Raw genomic sequence first — 21,438 nt, forward strand, 5'->3', positions numbered from 1 at the left:
TTATTTAATTTGAGAAAAACAAAACACCTTATCACAATTTTTCTTAAGATTCATAATTGTTGAGTCTGATAGATCCAGAGTTGCCTTTAAGTGTTAGAAAAAAGAGTTTCATAATAGGAGAAAGCATGAAACTAATCAGTTGCCACTAAAGAAGATGGAAACCATATTTCTAAACACAACAGATAAAAATAATACACCAGTTATGTAAAAAAGTCATAAGTTTGCTGTATTAAGCCTTTTTTCAGGTAGACTCTGAAAAAAAAAAACACTCTGGTCTAATTAATCATTGTCATTAGGTGTCTGAAGTAGCTTTATTCATTAGGCTTATTCTAACATTTGAACAAAACTTGAACAAAACAGTAATTCACTATCTTATTTTTTTAATCCACCCCAAACTAAGCACTGGACTCCGCTGTCCACATAGTGGAGTATAGTGCCTTGTTCTTATCATCAAAACAGACTGCACATCTCTTGATATTTTGTGGTGTCATGACATTGCAAAAGTAATGAGTCTCTCTTGCAATGTGGATGTCCAGAGGCCAAAGTAATCTCAGAGTCTCCAAATAAGCCCTTAAAATAACTTCCAAAAATACAAGTAAAGAATGTAGAGGCAGGGCAACCCCTCACACAGCGAGGATGAAATACATGGACTATAAACTGGATAACTGTGCAAGTCCAAGAATAAAAGTTTATGATGCAGAAGGATCAATGGTCTTAGGTGAACCTGACTCTTTCATACTTGTTTTGTCCCCATTATGCTGTTATTACTTGTCAGCTCCCATCATGTAGCAAGAACCAATATTTACCCAAAGCCACCAAAGTGTTGGTCGCTTTAAATAAATATCCCACAAAGTTAATGAGAATAAAAGCCTTATTTAACATTTATCATTACCTTCACAATAAATGATCAGATAGAATACTTGCCTTAAGTCACAAAAGTTTTTTTTAAGTAGAAAATAGAAAATTCTATCTTAGACAACTTCTAGATGTTAAACTAAATTGAACATTAGTGATTAGAAATAAAATATGCAATATTAAAAAAATGGAATAGCCTATACTGAGCTCCAACTTACGCTTCTTTGGTTCTTATATCCACTCCCTGTGGCCCTAAATGAGGCTCTCATGACTCACATTTTCCCTCTACCCAGGAGTCCTTGTGTGATAAGGATGCAGACAAAGTCAGAGCTGGATATTTGCCCTTTTCATGTTGCCTCATGAAGGAAATCTAGGCTTGAGATGGCTTGTTGATCCCAGGCAGCCTGGTGATTCCAGGTCAAGAGCCCCCATCAGTGAGAGGTTTGGGGATATTACGCCAAAGGCAGAAGCTAAGTGGGATGGAGTTTAGAAAAGACCAGGAAGAAATAATGACATGTATACAGGAAACTATATACAATGGAGGTCCTCATCAGTTCTGAAAAACTCAAATATTAGTCCCATAAAAGATCCAGCAGTTAAAACCTGTTTCACAGACCATATATATATATATATATATATATAATATTACCAGAATCTATTATCATATCTGTCTCTAAAATAAATGTGAAAATTTAATCACATCTCCAAAAGCAGGTTTCTAAAATCTTACTTTTGTTCTTCAATTTCCATCCCTCAACGTAAAAGCAAAGTAGAATTTAGCTGACAATGAGATTATTCTCCTGTTGAAATCGTCACATCAACTAAAAAACTACAAAAAATTTTCTATAAGAATTAATAATATGATTCAACAAAAGTCTTAGGATGCAAGATAAATTTGTAACAACAACTTTTCTATATAATAGCAATAAACAGAAAGTAAAATTTTTAAAATAAATAAATGCAACTCCCAATAGCATCAATAATCCTAACTCACTACAGCAGTAAAAACAAAATCAATAAAGTACTTATGAATAACTCTGTAAAGAAAATTATAAAAAGGTATAAAGGAAATAAAGAACTATAACACATGCATGGGTGAGAAAGTATTTACAACATACATATCACTTCTTTCCAAATTAATTTATATTTTTAGCATAATTCCAATCAAAATTCTAGTAGGAGTAATTTTAGGATCTGTTAAAGCTTTCTAAAGTTCCCTTGGAGAAAGAGTCGTGGATAATAAAGAAAATTCTGAATATAAGTATTAATGAGAGGTTTTGTTCTATCTAATGATAAAATATATTGTTGTGACACAACATTTAACATAGCACAGAACTGGCTTAGAAACTGACCTATAGGATAGTGGGAAAACACAAGTATCCCAGAAACATCCTATTTTATGCATTTATTCAACATATATTTAATGTCTGTCATATGCCAAGCACTATGCTAGTTATTAAAGGGAAAACACAATTCCAGCGCTCAGAAACTTTTGACGGGGAAAAAAATAGCTATTTTCGTTATGATAGAAATTGATACAAATGGGCATAGGACTTTATGAATGCATACAGAAAGGGAATCTAAATTCAGTGTATGACAAAATAAGCACCATCAATTAATGAGAAAAATTGTTTAATAAATAATGTTAATTGCTTATCTTTTGGGAATAAAATGTAATGTATCCCATTAGACATAGATATAAATTGCAGATATATTATGAAATTAAATACAAATGAAATGCAACATAAAAAATAAATAAAAATGGAATTGATTATTTATATGGCTCTTTGGAGAGGGCAAGTCTATTTCTGAAGTATATAAGTGCTAAAAGAAATTAGAAATGCCAGGTAGATTGGACTATATGGAAAAAGTTCCATTAGTTAAAAAAAAAAAAGGTAAAAAGCAAAGCAGATGTGAAATTGATTGCAACAAATGCAATACACCAAAATCTATTTTATATAAATACTAAATACCAAAATATCAAAGGGTACTTCAAAATGAAGAAACAACTCATTAATGAACATATGGGAAAATGTGCAACATCATTAGTACTCAAGGAAATAACCATTAAAACAACAATCGACAATATTTCATCTAACAAACTGGCAAAGAAGAGAAAATGTTCATCCTTGATGCCATTTTGAAATTGCTTGAATGCCATTTTCCTATAACCCTTAAGAACTCTAATAAAAGTATTCCTACCTCGTTGCAGAAAATCTAGGAAGCATTCTCACTATATACAATTCGTACAAGATGCTCACTTCAGGCACTCTCTATTTGAACACCCACGAGACCACAATACCCTTTAGGTAAATAACTGTCAAATATTCATCATGGTATTACAGATACCACACCCAGTACAGAGAAGGCATGCAGTAAATGAACAGATGAACTAACAGGCTTGTTTTTTCATCATTAAAATAAATAAAAGTGTGGTGCTGGTGTCTCAAAAAATATGTTTTCATACCCTTTGATCTAGTAATTCTAATTCTGAGTTTTTATCTAAGGAAGTAATCCTAAATAGAGAAAGAAAGTGTATACATAAAGAATTACCACAATAGGAAAAATCTAGAAATAGCCTAAATATTCAAATATAGAGGAATCTTTGAAAATATTGTGTTATATTAATTTGGTGGACTAGTATGTCATTATTAAAAAGAAGAGTTTAGAATTCTGGTTTAGAAAGGCTTATGCCAAAATGTTAAAAGTGAAAAGCGGATTTTAAAATTGCCTGTCTCTTATATAACAGGTGTAGTGTAGCAGGTAGGTCTCAGCATAAAATCCCATCTTCATTATCTGTAACTCCGCGAACAACTTAGCCTCTTCAGGTCTCAATTTCCTCATTTATAAAATGGAAGAGTAATAACAATCGTGCCTATTTAAAAGGCTGTTATTTTTAATTAAAATCAAATTAGATAATTCAAATAATGTTAATAACACCTATTATCTAACACATATTCAGTTATCACAGATATAGCTTTTATTTGAACTATTTAACAAAAACAAAACATATACACACCAGACGGTCCAGATGCTAATACATCAATGCAGTGGCAGCAATTACTGTGTGGTGGATCTGGCTGCTCACTACCTTCGTAAAATCTCTCCTACGTTTGGGAAATTTCCACATGACATGTTTACACATCGCAACGACGGATGCCCCAAATCCACTTCTCAGTCTTCTTTACATGTTAGGAGTCTAAATTATCCATGAATAGATAGATACGTGGTGAGAATGCTAGGGTAAAAGCCTGGACCAAGACTTTTCTGATAACATACGCTTGTACAAGGCTTCAGTTTATTTATTTATTTTTAATTGAAGTAAAGTTAATTTATTTATTTTTAATTGAAGTAAAGTTAATTTACAACATTGTGTTAGTTTCTGGTATACAGCAGAGTTATTTAGATAGATAGATGATAGATAGATGATGATAGATAGATAGATAGATAGATAGATAGATAGATAGATAGATAGATGATATAGATAGATAGATGATAGATTCCTTTTTAAATTCTTTTCCATTATAGTTATTACAAGATATTGAATATAGTTCCCTGTGCTATACAGTAGGTCCTTTTTAATCTATTTTTTACATAGTAGTGTGCATCTGTTAATCTGAACCTCCCAATCCATCCTTCCCCCACTTCCCCTCCTCCTTGGCAACCACAAGTCTGTTCTTTTTGTCTGTAAGTCCATTTCTGTTTTGTAAATAAGTTCATTTGTATCATATTTTAGATTCCACACATAAGTGATATCATGCGATATTTGTCTTTCTCTGTCTGGCTTATCTCACTTAGCATGATGATCTCTAGGTCCAACCATGCTGCTGAAAATGGCATTATTTTCATTTTTTATGGCTGAGTAATATTCCATTGAATATATGTACCACATCTTCTTCATCCATTTGTCCACTGATGGGCACTTAGGCTGCTTCCATGTCTTGGCTATTGTAAATAGTGCTGCAATGAACATTGGGGTGTATGTATCTTTTTGAATTAGAATTATAAACTATACTTTGGACGCATGAAAATCTTCAATTTAGAAGCATATGGCTCGCTGAATCCATCTGGCAATCCATTCTGAGAGCTGAGATCTCTGCCAGCCTTCAGAGGCAGTGGGGGCAGAGGGTCTATCATCAGGTGCCTGTGAGGGCAGCAGAGCCTGTGCCAGGGGCAGGAGCTGGGGGTTTGTCCTGGAGTGGTCAGTGCTCATGTGTATTCCATCGGGCTTAGAGCTCCTGAGTGGGCAGCCTCTAAGTCTGAGGGAGTGTTCTTTAAGACTATAATGGATCCTATGCCCTTCTGTCTTCATCTGCCTTTTCCTCCATCATACACACACACACACACACACACACACACACACCACCCCTGTATTTATGTATATGCGTATATAATCATAGTTTATGATTGTGTTGGTATAAAGATATAGTATCATATAATAAAAATTCTTCCAACTAAAAATTCTTCTTTTTCCTTCAAATTTTAAAAGAAAATAAGACATTTTCATGGGCCCATAAAACACTGTAGGTCATTGGCACTCTGCTACTGGGTCACTGATAGAAAGGTAGCCCTACCTAATGTTTTCAGATAAAATCCTTTTCTCTTAAACTAGGTAGCATCTAATCTGTGTTTGCAGCTATGAAACCTGACTATACAGATGACAAAACTACAGTGAAATTTTACTTTTTTTCAACTTTGTAGGAATCCTTAAATTTTTTGAAAAGCATGTATTACTTATTAAAGGGAAGATGATGTGTTAAGAAAAAGAAAACCTGAGCAATTAACATATCATCAGCAGTTAAAAGCCCTAAATGACAAACTTTACATACATATCTCAGAATCTCAAGCTAGAAAGGAAGCGCAAAGATCACTGTGGAGAAAATGTCACATAGTCCTCTCACGCATCTGTCATCTGAATCTCCTCTACCCCACCCTCCTGACCAAGTTATCACAATCAGTGATACAGAGCTTAGTAGTTCCTTGTCTCAGGAAGAAAATCAGACATTCTATCTCTTGAGATCTTTGACTATGAGAAAGTTCTTTAATATTGAGTCAAAATATATTGATTCTGGAAACTTTCCCTTTTTTTCCATGAATGTATCTCCAACATCTGAGAATTCCTTATGCTCCCATCTTAGATATGCAATATCAATGCCTTGGAATCACTACGTAGCAACCCAGCTCAAAAGACTTTTATATCTACTGCACACACTTGGTACTTTGATTGTGTATCAGTCTATCATTCCCCTGGGTAACCTGCTGCTCCAAAGCAGAGATGTGACTTGCTAGCTCAGAGGCACTATGTCTTCTTCCTTCTCTTCAGATCACAAACTCATCATTTCTTTGACTTTCATGAGAGGAAACAAAGTTGTACTGTACTGGGCCATTGTTTTAAAAGAAATTTGGAACCCAACACAAAATTCATATGTTAGTGTTTTGGGAAGGAAAACCTCTCTACTTCTTTGTTTTTCTTGAAGCAGCTAGCTGAAGTGAAATAGTGAAAACTATACAAAACTAAGAATTTGGCAATATAGATTCTGAGTCCTGGTTCTGCTAATAAATCTTATGTAATCTACAAAATCGAAGTCCCTCTATCCCTTTAGGGATAATTTAGATACTTAACATTTAATAACTGGATTTCTAATAGAGGATTAGATCCCTAACTCATTACTGATGAAGTACATTTGAAATGAAACTCTTGAGCAATGTCACTGCATTCATATTTAAGATTTCCTTTTAACCAATGAATTATTAAATGTAATTGAAATCAAAAGTACATCATCATTACTTATCCATCTGATCATCATCAGGTATGCACTTTTTGTTTTCTTGGAAACTGACACAATCAACAAATGACTGGATTAAGAAGATGTGATATATATTATCATATTACTCAGCCATAACTAATGGAATGTTACTCAGCCATAAGAAATAATGAAATACTGTCATTTTGCAGAAACACTGATGGACCTAGAGAATATTGTGCTTAGTCAAATAAGTCAGACAGAGAAACACAAATACTGTAAGATATCACTTATATATATGTAATCAAAAATAATACAAATGAATGTATATACAACACAGAAACAGACTCATAGAAAAAAATTTACAATTACCAAAGGGGAGAGGGAAGGGGGGAGGAATAAATTAGGGGTATGGGATTAACAAACTACTGCATATAAAATAGATAAGCAACGAGGATATACTGTATAGCACCGGGAATCATACCTGTTATCTTGTAATAACCTAAAATGGAATACAATCTGCGAAAACACTAAATCACTATGCTACACACCTGAAACTAACACAATATTGTAAATCAACTAGACATCAATAAAAAAAAGTTACTGACTCATTGATCCAATCTTTGGCTGAGGGGGACAGTCAAGGAGTTCTGTTTTATAAAGTCCTTCAGGAACCCAGGCTAAGAGAGACCTCATCATCTTTCAAGCAAGTGGCTTAGTCACCCTGAACATGGAATTCCAATAGGGAGACTAGGGAAAAGACAGAATAGGGATCACATGAGAGCCCTTTATGAGCCAGGTCTTGACTGTTGAGTAATATGCCTGAGGGCAAGGTGGCCTGAGCAGCCATAATCCTACACCTTGAAAGGGAACCAGAATCTCTGATGGACAGCTGGCCATGTCCATCAGAGTCCAGTATGATTAAAGGTTTTGTGAGTCTCAATTAGTCCAAGGCAGTTTGCATACATTTGTGTATACCAATGCCACAGCCTAAATAATGAAGTAGATAAAATGAATGATTTGGTATTAAGGGCTTTGGTAAAATTGGCATCACAAATAGTTGAAGAAGAGGATAATCAGAAAGTGGTTATCATAAGCTGCAAGCACTTCAGAGAAGACAACACAGTTCCAGGAGAAATGTAGTTCTGAATGAGAAGTGTCAGAAATATCTTCGAGGCAAAAGTCATATTAGAAAAGAGAATCTTTAGGATTTTTATTTTTATAGTCATAAAATAAATATATTCTATGGTATAATAAGATAAATATGGCCCTCAGGCTGGCATTCAGAACATTTTATGATCTGCCCCTTTCCAGTCTTCTTTACCAGTTCTCTACATGGATTTTTGCCTCAGCCATTTATGCAATGACTTTTGTTCTGTGATCTCTGTAAAATTCCTCTGTCTAGAGGTACCTTTCCTCAGATTGCTACCCACTGGAATGTCACTAATCCAACAAAGCCTCATCATATATATGCCAGGAAAAATGTTATCCCCCTTGGAATTCCCATAGTATTTATGTTATGCTGGCTTATTATGCGGTTGTTTATTTGCATGTTGTTATATGAATCTATACTTAATACTTTTTTTAGCTATAAATGCTTTATTTTATTTATTTATTTTAATTGAAGTACAGTTGATTTACAATACAGTGTAAGTTTCAGGTGTACAGCACAGTGATTCAGATATATATTTTTTTTTTCTTCAGATTCTCTTTCCTTATTGTTTATTACAAAATGTTGAATATAGTTCCCTGTGCTATACACTAGATCCTTGTTGGTTATCTATTTTACATATTGTAGTGTGTATATGTTAATCCCAACCTCCTAATTTATCCCTCCCCCCACCCCTCTTTCTCCTTTGGTAACCATAAGTTTGTTTTCTATATCTGTGAGTCTCTTCCTGTTTTGGAAATATGTTCTTTTTTTTTTTAGATTCTTAATATAAGTGATATCATGCGATATTTATCTTCCTCTGTCTGGGTTACTTCACTTAGTATGATCATCTCTAGGGCCCTCCATGTTGCTGCAAATGGCATTATTTTGTTCTCTTTTTATGGCTGAACCTACTTTTTCTGACTCTTTACACTGTCATATCTCCTCCTATGTGGTAAGAAATTAAACTGCTATTGAGTGAATGACTGAAAAAGTCAACAGATTTATATATTAAGCAAGTGGTTTTTAAACATGTTACATACCAGAATTACTTGGGGATTCAAGAGTCTCAGTCAGTATAATTGGGATATCCTGCATTCTGAAAAAGCTCCCAGATGACTAGATTTCATCAGCTTTGGGAAAAAATATTTGACTGATTTTGTTGAATCTAAGGCAAAACTTTTCAATCACATTTCAGACAAAAACACAATGAGGTCATTGGTTGTAATTATCCAATATAAACTGATAGCCTATGGTTTAGCACTGGAAATTTAGAGAGGATTGGGATCTATTTCCTAGAAAAAGTAGTTAAAACTTTTCAAGAAAAGAGCATTTATTCTATTTTGTGAGGTCTAGTATATAGGAAGTAGTAAAAAAGATGACTGTGAGTGAGCCCCAAAGTAATAATCATCACAATAACATTACCTTTAGTATCCTCATGAGAGTGAGGAAACAAAAGAAACAGTTAAATATTAGAGAAAAAGACATATGGTGGCAATATGTGGGTATTAGTGGAAAAAGCATTTTAAATTAAAATAGAGAAAGTCAATAGCCTGCAAGAATCCTAGTGACTGCATACCAAGTTCCTTACCATAAGCCCAGGAAAAATGCATGTTGTGGTTTGAAACCGTAGGCATGGTTAATAAAGGGAAACAATGATACTACTGTAAGGGAAAAGGTACACATTTTTATTTGTTTAAAGTTCAACTAGCTCTATCAAATTTGGAGATAACACAGATTAGAAATTTTGCTCTTTCAAAGTAGCTTCATGCACCAGCAGTAAATACTACCAGTCAAACGCCACGAACTGTCCCTGTTAAGGATCATCTTTCAAAACATGGACAGACAGGTAGAGTGAGGATGACAGGGAAGCCCTCAAAATAGCCTACAGATGGAGTATCATTTAGGAATAAAATGTTTTCCCCAAAAACAGCTCTCAAGATTACCTTTCAAGGAATGTCAAAGCAAATAAAAACATTTTTTTCAATATATCAAAGGCATGGAGCCAGCTAGAGGCTCAGTGAAACTGTGATTATGGTCCATAAAAGATAACTTAGGAATTAGGGTCTTAAAAAAAAAGACGTACTAAATCTGAAAGGCTGCTTTTTCTGAAAGGAAAGACATTAGGAGATACCACATGTCATCCCCTAAAATGGTAGATTAGAAGTACAGAATAAAATAATTATACAAAAATCTTACCATAGTAGTTAACATTTCTGAGGACTTATTATATTCAAAGCCAGTGCCTAAAAATACTATCTCATTATCATACTTACTTTAGTTGTTTCCATAGCGGAAGGACTAATTGAGACCCAAAATATTGAGGCCAGAAGAGGGTGAGAGCTAAGAATAGACCAGAATGACTTCTCCTAAGGTAGATAGGATCTAGGAAGGTATTGAGATACATGCTTTTGCATAGTTCATAACATGAGCAATAGGCAAGTCACACCTTGAAAATTTCCATTGCTCTAGAAAGAGATTTCAGAAATAGGGGGTATGTTTGAGCAGCAAAGGCACAAAGATTAGTGTCAAAAACTCAGAATGTTATTGAGTTGGTTTCAATGTGGCTCCGTAATTGTAGATGGAAGACTGGTTTCCTAAAGCAGTGCTGTGCTGGAGCAGCTGCTCCAGCTCATATAAGCCACATCTCCCTGCAATCTGCATTTAGTAATATCATATTAGTGACTTGAAATCAGCCATGGGAGTACTTATACCTGGAAAATGGGCAAATACTAAAAATCAGGACCTTTTGTTTAATTTTGCTTTCTAAAGAGCCAGTTTGCCAGCACATCACTGCCCTAAAGGGACAAGTTCAAGACACTTACGAACTATGACTCCAAAAAAAGAAACAATTTAGAGGAGACATTCTAAAGAAAATACAAGGAGGATGATGCAAGAGCTCATCTGGGTCTATTTTAGATGTTGTCTAACTAGATGACTAAATACTTCTGAAATAATGCTATGCCATTCTGGGAGGTGAAGATAAATAAAATTTGTGTGAATATTAGATGCTTTTGGTATATCTGGAAATGAATGGCTTTATATCTCTCACAACTAAAGCCCCTCTATTAAAAAATTCAGAGGCGTATGATAGAAAGACAACTGCATGGAGCAAAATAAAAAAGAAAGAAGATACTCAGATGCAGCAAACCCTACCTGTGCTACATGAAGTAGAGAACAGAAGGATCCAATGTCAGAAGCAGATCTGAAAACTAAAAGACATTGAAAAAAGGAGTTGAACATGACACAAATAAATGGAAAGATACACAATGCTCATGAATTGGAAGAATTAATACTGTTGAAATGCTTGTATTACCAAAAATATGTACAGATTCAATGCAAACCCTATCAAAATACCCATGGCATTTTTCACAGAATTAGAACAAATAATCTCACAACTTGTATAGAACCACAAAGACCGTAAGTAGCCAAGGCAATCTGCAGAAAGAAGAACAAAGCTGGAAGTATCACATTCCCTGATTTCAAACTATACAAAAAAACTATAGTAATAAAAATAGTATGGTCCTGGAACAAAAACAAACACATAGATCAATGGAATAGAATAGTCCAGAAAAAATCCCACATTTATATGGTCAATTAATCTATGACCATAGAGGCAAGAATATACAATGGGGGATAAGACAGTCTTTTCAATAAATGATTTTGGGAAAGCTGGACAGCTACATGAAAAAGAATGAAACTAGACCATTTTCTTATACCATATACAAAAATAAACTCGAAGTGGATTAAAGACTTAAAGGCAAGACCTGAAACCAAAAAACTCCTGAAGAAAACATAGGAAGTATGCTCTTTGGCGTTGGTCTTAGCAATATTTTTTGGATATGTCTCCTTAGACAAGAGAAAAACAAAAATAAACAAGTGGGACTATATCAAACTAGAAATCTTTTGCACAGTGAAGGAAACTATCAAACTATCGACACAATGAAAAGGAAACCTACTAAAAGGAAGAAGATCTTTGGAAATGATATTTCTGATAAGGGGTAATAACTAAAATATATAAATAACTCTCACAACTTAACACCAAGAAAACAATCAAACTAAAAAATGGGCAGAGGATCTGAGTAGACATTTTTCCAATGAAGACACACAGATGGCCAAGAGGCACATGAAAAGATGCTCAACATCACTAATATTGAGGGAAATGCAAATTAATACAACAGTGAGATATCACCTCACACCTGTCAGAATGACTATGGTCAAAAAGATAACAAATAATATCAAGTGTTGGTGAGGATATGGAGAAAAAGTAACCCTAGTGCACTGTTGACGGGAATGTAAATTGACACAGGTGCTACAGAAACTATAGAAAATATTTTGGAGGTTTCTATAAATAAACAAACAAACAAACAAATAAAAATAGAACTACCATATGATCCAGCAAATCTACTTCTGGGTATTTTCTAAAGGGAAAAAAACCACTAATTCAAAAAGATATATGCACAGCAAGGTTCATTGCAGTATTATCTCCAATAGCCAAGAAATGGAAGCAACTTAAGTGTCCATTGATAGATGAATGGATAAGGAAGATGTAGTATATATACACAATGGAATATTACTCAGCCATAAAAAAAGAATGAAATCTTGCCATTTGCAACAACATGATGGCCCTATAGAGATTATGTTTAGTGAAATAAATGGGACAGAGAAAGACAAATACTGTATGATATCACTTATATGTGGAATCTATAAAATACAAAATCTAGGGAATAACAACAACAAAGAAAAGCAGACTCACAGATATAGAGAACAAACTAGTGGTTACCAGTGGGGAGAGGGGAGGGGGGATGAGCACTACAGGGTTGGTGGAGTGGGAGGTAGAAGCTATTAGGTATAGGATAAGCTACAAAGACCTGTTGTATATAGCCAACATTTTATAGTAACTATAAATGGACTTTGACTTCAAAAAATATGAATCGCTTTATTGTATACCTGCAACATACCAACATAATATTCTACAGCAACTATACTTCAAATAAATAAATACAATAAAATAAAATGGTCAAAACAAAGTGAGTATATTTTTGTCTTAGGGTTCAGCAAAGTCCTAGAGGTCACTAATGTACTACCCTACCCTATTTCAGTTCACTCTAGAAGAGTGTGGTCCAACAGATGGTTCTTTGATGATGCAAATATGTTCTCACCTGTTCTTCCTAGAGTTTATCCACCAGCTATATCTGGCTACTGAGCACTTGAAATATGTCTAATGTTACTGAGAAACTGAATTTTTTTAAATCTGACTTTAGTTAATTTGAACTTAAATAGCCATCTGTGCCTAGTGGCTACTATATAGGGCAACGAAGCTTTAGAAGTAAAAACTAAATTTCTCACCAGATATGCAAAAGAACAGTATCATTCTCCACTTTATAAGTAAAGAGCTGGGCTTCCTGGGAACCAACAACATCTTCCTACAAAGGGGCCAGATGTAACTCTGGTGAGCCATAGGGTTGACTGTTAAACCACATAGATTAAGAGAACAAAAAGAACTTGGTTGTTTTGTGGTATGGCTTTCATTCCTTAGGAATCTTTCTGGGATAGACTTGCACTAGGGTAACACTCTTTCCCTTCTCCTCCCCACTCACTCCCCAGAGTTTCTCCCTCTGTTTCGAATCAGAGGAAACTGCATTCTTTCTGCTTCCTACCTTGTGCTAAGCCTACAAGAGTGGGCTCTGCCCCAGGTGAGACATGATCTATTTGCATTTGTCCAGCTCTGTCTGATAGGGTGGCTAAGTTTAATTTCAGAGTGAGCTGTTAGAAACTCCATCTGGCATCAAGGATATCACATCATTTAATCAAGTTTTATTAGGAATAAATGTTATTGAGAGCTCCATTTGTCTGATTTCCGTACCTACTGATAAGTTGCTTCCAAAATATGAAGGGGAAAGAAAAATAATTTATGGACCACCTCCCCACCACCCCTCAGAAGTTCAACACTCAATATTTTTGACATTTAATGGCTTCAAAAGTAAAATGTAAAATGTTCTTTATGGTGGACTTTCTTTGTTCTGAAACTACTTGAATGATATTGTTAGGCTTATGTACAAGCTATGTATGTATCAGTTTGTATGAAGGCAGCCATGAGTCAGAGGAGTAAATCATATGAAAGTGCTTGGTCCTGAGATTAAAGCCTTTCCCGACCTTCCTGAGTTCATCCATTCCTGCATTATTTGCTTTCATAGCATCTAGCACTTCTCCTCTGTGACACATCGCATCTAAATTTGTGTGATTCATTAGTGAAAAGCTTACAATTCCCATTAGATTGTAAACTCCATAAGCTTTATAAGGAAAGATACTATGTGCATCTTTTAATCATTTTATTTCTAGCATTTAGAATAATGACCAGCACATAGATGATACGCTCCATAAATAAACAATGCAATATTACATTTAACAACATAAAAGATTATCTCAGTATGAGCAGAGATTATGATGCAAATTTAATTTCTGGCTTCTTTTATGCATAGTCCCCAGAAATAAGGGTCTTGCAAAAGGAGAACTTTTGTTTGGAGGAGTGGAATAATCTCCAGGAACACAAAACTAATAATGGTCATACAATAGGAACCAATAATAATAACTGGACTCATGCTATGTTTTTGCTTCCATTTCACAGGTCAATTCCAAGGGTCTGACAATAGAGTCAGCCAAATAATTCAAAGGAAGTAATCATGGGGCTCAGGCAGCAAAACCAGCCTCCATTTGGTGAGTGTCATTATGTTCAAAGCACTCTAAAAAACATAATAGGCTCAGGATAGCAACAGGTTTTTGAGCCAGTTTTGTTTGTTTGTTTGTTTGTTGTTGTTTTTTACCACTTTCGCAAAATACCTCCTCCTTGCGGCATTCTTTGGGTTCATAGAGCAAAGGCAAATAAGACCTCTCAGTGAGTGGATATTATTAATGGATTTAAGAAGCAGTGATACCTGATATTCAGTCTCAAGTTTCCATTTTTGCATCAGTTTCCCTAGGTCTTAGTCAAAGTTGTAAACTTGAAATCCTGTGCTTTATGAACTATGTACAGCGTGTGTATATGTTTTGATCAAACTGGAAAGCAAGGAGCTAAGACAGGATTAATGCAACTATGTGATTAAAGGCAGTGGGATGGTCTAAAGAGATAAACAGCAATCAGAACAGATTTGTGGAATTCAACACTCACTAGAGATTCTCAGAAATTCTTGAGGAGAAACCTAGATATCTTGCCATTGTACAGAATAAGAACTCAAGAGTATTACTACTTGGATATTTAAGGAAAATGTGATACTGAAAAGATGACCTACCATACAATCCAGGGCTCAGAATAAATTAGAAAGGGCTGGAATGGGGTCTGGAAATCTTTAGACTACTGCTTGGGAACAGGTATCTTAGTGATGGAGCAGCTGATAAGAACTAGAGAATGTTACACATAACAAAAGGGTTATTATAAAAATAGAAAAATTTTCTGTTCCTAGAATACCATGTATAGTGCTTATTACTATTTTTAAAAGTATTTAAAACTTAGAAGACCCATAAAACAGCACCTAAAGCCATCAGGTAAATGCAGTATGAGGACTGCCCTATACGGTTAGATTAAAACGGAACACTTTACTAACTTGGAAACAGAAGCTGAGGAATATCATTAACATAAAAAAAAGCATCTTAAAAATCAATATAATTTACAAATTTAATATAGATTTGGTCAACAAATTTCAAAGTATTAGGACAAACAAATATGCTTCGAGGAAATAAAATTATCAGTATTTTAACACCAATATACACATATCTGGAAATATACATATATATGACAAGAATTTGTCAAATTTATGAAAAACTTAGACATAGACAGTTATTAAGGGAAACCTCAGATATAGGCTATCTTTAGGTTTTAAAGCCACAACTTCCAGTCACCATACCTTAAAGCATCCGAACACTAGAATTAGAGGGGCTTGAGTATATAGCCAATTAAATTCCAGAATATTTTGAAAAAAAGCAATTTAAACAATAGTTGACATCTAATTTTCTGAAAGAAAACATCTGCACACTAAGGAATTCCTCAGGAAAAAAGTCTCTTTGTTCAGATATTATAAAAACAACTACAATTAGGGGTCCATATCTAGTTTTTGATTAATAATGATGTCTATGAATAAAATACCTATGCAATCAAAGGGGAGGGGACTCAAGTTATCAGAATGTTAACTTGTCATTTGGAGACTAAAGCAGAGATACCTGACTACTCATCAGAAAATCCGTGTTCTGTGTGGGCTTTTAGGAGATTAGTTTTCTCTTTTCTGGTGCATGTAAATAGCTTTCAGAGAAGGCATGCACAGATACATTTTTTTTTTTTTGACCTGACACTAAGGGAGATATAAAGTTACTTTGATAGAGGAGGATTTGATCTTAGGCCAGAGAGCTGAGAGAAGAAAACAAAGCAATCAGAAACCAGGCATAGTCTCAACCTTCATTTGAATGTTTTTTAGGAACATCTCACTGGAGTGGAAATTTTCTCATTAAGAAAAAACAAAACAAACAAAAAACCTTAGGTATTTAACTTTTAGACTGAGAGTCTGTGTTTCTGAGCCACAGAAACCAGTAAATAACAACAGTCATTCAAAAAGGACTCTTTTACAAAACCTGAGTTTATGTGACCATCATATAGATCAATACTCCTTTGTCAGCTAAGGAGGAAAATAATTTATTTTTCATAACATAGTTCAGATAGTTCAGAGACACTATCTCATTTGATCCTCAGGACATTCCTAGAATGAATAGGAACAGGTATCATGATTTCTCTTTTACAAAAGTAAAAACTCAGTCTTTAAAAAATAGTGAGTGTATCAAATAGCCGCCTATTTTATAACATCCACTGCATGAACTGGTTTAATTAGCGGTTCAGCTAGGTTAAGGAATTGGCATTTCAATGAATCTGTCTGATTCTGATTCTTAACTCTGTATATTTTAAATTTCTTGTCCAAGGTAGCATGCATTTACTACCAGAACTAATAATTAAACTCCCAAACTAGTGTTTTCCTCATTAGACAAATTGCCTCCCACATCCGTCCACAACTAAACAGCAATGTGAGTAAGGCTGACACTGGCTAGACATTCACCAAACCCTTTTCCCTTTGCTCCTAAGCACACACCTAGACTATACTTTCAAGCCTTCTGTGCAATTAGGTGCAGCCATGTGACCGAAATCTAGCTGATGGAGTATTGACCGATGTTCTATACACTCATTCCAAATTTGACCTATAAAATCCTCTTCCACAATCCACCATGTTCTCCCTCACTCTCTATTAGCTGAATGAGGAAGACACCATGAAGTGCAGATCTACAAGAGGAAGGACCCTGGATCTCTATTTCATGATGTTATACTTCTACCTACCAGGAATGGCCAAACTGAAGTTTATATGAACAAGAAATAAACTTTTATTTCAATAAGCTACTAAGAAAGTGGAATTTCCAAAATGGTTGTACCATTTCAACTCCCACCAGCAAAACATGAGAATTCCATTTGCTTCATATTGTCACCAAAATTTGGTGTTCTTAGTCTTCCTAGTCTTAGACATTCAGTCCACAGGTAGTGATAACTGTGGCTTTAATTTGCATGTTCCTAACAAATTGTAATTTTAAGCATTTTCCGTATGCCTATCACTCATTTGTTACATGTTCATCTGAGACTATTCCAATCTCTTCCCCATTTTTATCTTTTTTTTTTTCATGGAATGGCATTTTATTTTAAATACAGCAGTGTGTACATGTCAATCCCAAATTCCCAATCTATCCCTCCCCTGCCACCCTTCCCCTCCCCCCATAACCATAAATTCATTTGCTTAAGCCTGTGAGTCTGTTTCTGTTTTGTAAATAAATTCATTTGTATCATTTTTTTTAGATTCTACATATAAGTGATATCATATGATATTTGTCTTTGACTGACTCACTTCACTTAGTATGATAATCTCCAAGTCCATCCATGTTGTTGCAAATGGAATTATGTCATTCTTTTTTAATGGCTGAGTAATATTCCATTTATATATGGACCACATCTTCTCTATCCATTCATCTGTCTATGGACACTTAGGTTGCTTCCATGTCTTGGCTATTGTAAATAGTGCTGCAACAAACATTACGGTACATGTTTCTTTTTGGATTACTGTTTTCTCTGGGTATATGCCCAAGAGTGGGATTGCTAGATCACATGGTAGCTCTATTTTTAGGTTTGTTTTTTTTAAATTGCGTGATAGCAGTGTTTAAATTCTGGATATAATATTTGGTCAAGTACATTGCTGTTGGAATATTTTTTGGTTGGGAGTATTTTCTTCCTAACCCTGGCTTGCCACTTCATTTTCCTATTGGTACTTTCCAAAAAGAAGGAGTATTACATAATTATAATCGCCAATTATCAGTTTTTCTTTTTATGGGTTTTTCTATATTTTTTTTTACCATATATTACAAACCTTTTCCTGCATAAGTTTTTGAGAATAGCCTATTTTGTTGACTTTTAGTTTATATTTTAGCACTTGCAATTTGGAATATAGCTCATTAGTGAGAGTAAGAGCTGGTGTTCATTTTGTTACATAGATTCATCCAGTTCCAGCAACATTTATTGCAAAGATTTTCCTCAAGGATTGCCTTGGTATCTATATCAAAAATCAACTGATCATTACAAGCAGGTCTATTTTGGGACACTCTATTTTGATCCATTGATCTATTCACCTTTCTTTATACCAGTACGACGCTGTCTGCATTACAGTAACATTACAGTAACTTTTGGGATTAGGAATTATAAATTCCCTAACTTTATTATTTTTTTCAAGATATTGTCTATTCTAGGTTTTGTGCATTTCTATATAATTTTAGTATTAGTTTGTCAGTTTCTACTCCTCCCCTCCCCCCCGCAAATTTGCTGGGAATTTGATTGGAATTGCATTGAATTTATAGATCGATTTTGGGAGGATTAACATCTTAACAAAATTGAGTTCCTTAACCCATAAACATGAATTAAAGATCTTCTTTAAATTCTCTAAGCAAAATTTTATAATTTTCTTTGTAGAAATCTTGCACATATTTTATTAAATCTCCCTGATTATTTTATACTTAGGGGTTGCTTTTATAAATCATGTATCTAAAATAAATATTCTAAATGTTTCTGTATGTGTATAGACATAGATTTGTATAAAACTGGCCTTGCACCCTATGACCTTTTCATATTCACTTATTATTTATAGTAGTTGAATTTTAGACTTGTCAAAATTTCCTGCATACATATATCTTCTGTAAAAAAAAAAAGGCAGTTTTAACTATTCATTTGAATTGTTATGACTTTTATATCTTTTCTTGTCTGTTCATATTGACTAGGACCTCCAGTACAATGTAGAATAGTATCAGATACTTTGCTTATTCTTGATCTTAGGTGGAAAGCATTCAGAATCTCACCATTATCTAAGAATGACGTTTGCTGCATTTTTTACCATGAGTCAGTATTGAATTTTTCAAATGTTTATTCTGTATCCATTGAGTTGTTCATATAATTTCTTCCTTTCTTCTGCTAATGTGGTACGATACAAGAGTAATTCTTGAATGTTAAACCAATCTTGTATTCCTGGGATAAGCTCCAAATGCTCATAACAAATTACCCTTTTTATATATAATGGAATTGCTTTGCCAATATTTGTTAAGAATTTCTCATCGCTGTTCATGAGGGATAATGGAATATATTTTCTTCTAACATCTCTAGGTTTGGAATCATGATGTCATAAAGTGGGTTGTGAAGTGCTCATTCCTCTTATATTTTATGAAAGTTTGTAAAACATTGGAAGTTTCTCCTCCTTAAATATGTGATCGATTTCATCAGTGAAGCCACATTGGCCTGGAATTTTCTCTATGGGAAAGTCTTGAATTATAAATGTAATTTGTTTATCAAATACGAGACTGCTCATATCTTTTATTTTTTCTTGTGTCAGTTTTGATAGGCTGTGATTTTTAAGGAAATTCTTCATTTCAACAAAAAATTGTATAATTTATTGGCCTAAAGTGGTTCATTTTTCATATCCCTTTATATTTGTCTTAATATCTTTAGGATATGTCCCATTAGCCTCTCTTTCAAATCCAGTATTGGTAATTTATACTTTCTCTTTTCTTGATCAGTCCTGCTAAGGGTTTATTGACTTGATGAATCTTTTGAAAAAACCAACTTCTAACCTTCTAACATTTTGTCTTTTTTCCATTTCATTGGTTTTCTGTCTTGTGTTTATTATTTTCTTTCTTCAACTTTGGTTTTAATTTTCTCTCCCTTTTCTAGTTTCTTAATGTGAAAACTTAGGTCACTGATTTTAAGTGTTTCCTCTTTTCTCATATAAGCATTTAAAAGTGTTCATTTGTTTCCAAACACTGATCTAGCTGCATCTCACAAATTTAATGTGCTGTGTTTTTATTTCTATTTAAATTAAAGTATTTTCTAATTTTCCCTGGAAATTCTTCTTTGACCCATGAGTCACTTCTTTGACCCATGAGTTACTTAGCTCTCAAATATCTGGTCAGTTTCCAGATAACTTTCTTTTTTTTTTTAATTTAATTCTACTCTACATATTGTGCTTAGAGAAATTACTCTGTAAAATGTCAATCTTTTGAAAGCTGTTGAAACTTCTTTTATGGTTTAGCACATGGTCCATTTTGGAAAGTGCTCCGTAAGTATTGGAGAAGTGTGTTTTCTGCAAATGTTGAGAAAGGTATTCTACGAATATAAATTAGATCAATTTGATAGATGGTGTTTTCAAGTTTTTAATAGACTTACTGATTTTGTTTTGGTCTATCAATTGCTGGGGGCGGGAGGGGGGCTGTTAAAAATACTAACTATGAGCATTTGTGTATCCTCCCTTTAGTTATTCCAATCTGTGCTTTGGGTATTTTAAATTCTGCTACAGGTGCATACACATGTAGGATAGTTATGTCACCTGATATATTGACCCTTTATCATTATGAAATATTTCTCTTTTTCAAGTAACAATCCTATTCTTGATATTTACTTTGTCTGATCAAAATATAGTTACATCAGCTTTCTAATTTCAGTTACTGTTCGCACGTTACACATTTTCCCATCTTTTACCACAACATATGTAGGTGTCTTTAAAATAAGGGTTCATCTCTTGTAGATAACATTTATTTTGTTTCTTCTCTGGCCTTTTTATTAATTTTAAACCTTTCTGTATAATTTGTTACTGATAGCCCTCAATATTGCATTTTATATCCTTAATCATGCTCTACTTCTAATTATTATTGTATCGCTTAAGGTAACATGCAAGAACCTTAAAACAGCATGATCCCATCTGCCCTCACTTCTCTGTGCTATTGTTGGCATATCTTATAAACTCCACAGACAATATTCTTTTTGTTCTAAATAGTCAGTTCTCAGTTAAAGAAAATAATAAAAATATAAGAGGCTTTCATATTTACTGACACATTCATGATTTCTAGTGCCCTTCATTCTTTCCTGTTGATACAGTTCCCTACCTGGTATCACTCCCCTTCAGCGGGCAGAACCTACTTTAATTTTTCTTAAAGTGCAATTCCTCACACCAAGAATTCTCTTAAACTGGAAAATGTGATTTCACCCTCAGTTTCTTGCATATATTTATCGGGTCTGAGTTTTTGTTTTCTTTGTAGAATTTTAAAGATATTGTTCTGTTGTTTTCTAGCTGCCGTTGT

At 34.1% G+C, this 21,438-nt stretch overlaps 1 protein-coding gene across 6 annotated transcripts in view; it reads right to left on the minus strand.

Annotated features, from left to right (window-relative positions):
• Positions 1 to 21,438, minus strand: part of INPP4B (inositol polyphosphate-4-phosphatase type II B) — a 746,563-nt gene that overhangs the window by 389,208 nt on the left and 335,917 nt on the right. The window lies entirely within an intron of this gene.

Source organism: Hippopotamus amphibius, chromosome 3 (genome assembly GCF_030028045.1).
Source record: "Hippopotamus amphibius kiboko isolate mHipAmp2 chromosome 3, mHipAmp2.hap2, whole genome shotgun sequence".
NCBI lineage: Eukaryota > Metazoa > Chordata > Mammalia > Artiodactyla > Hippopotamidae > Hippopotamus > Hippopotamus amphibius.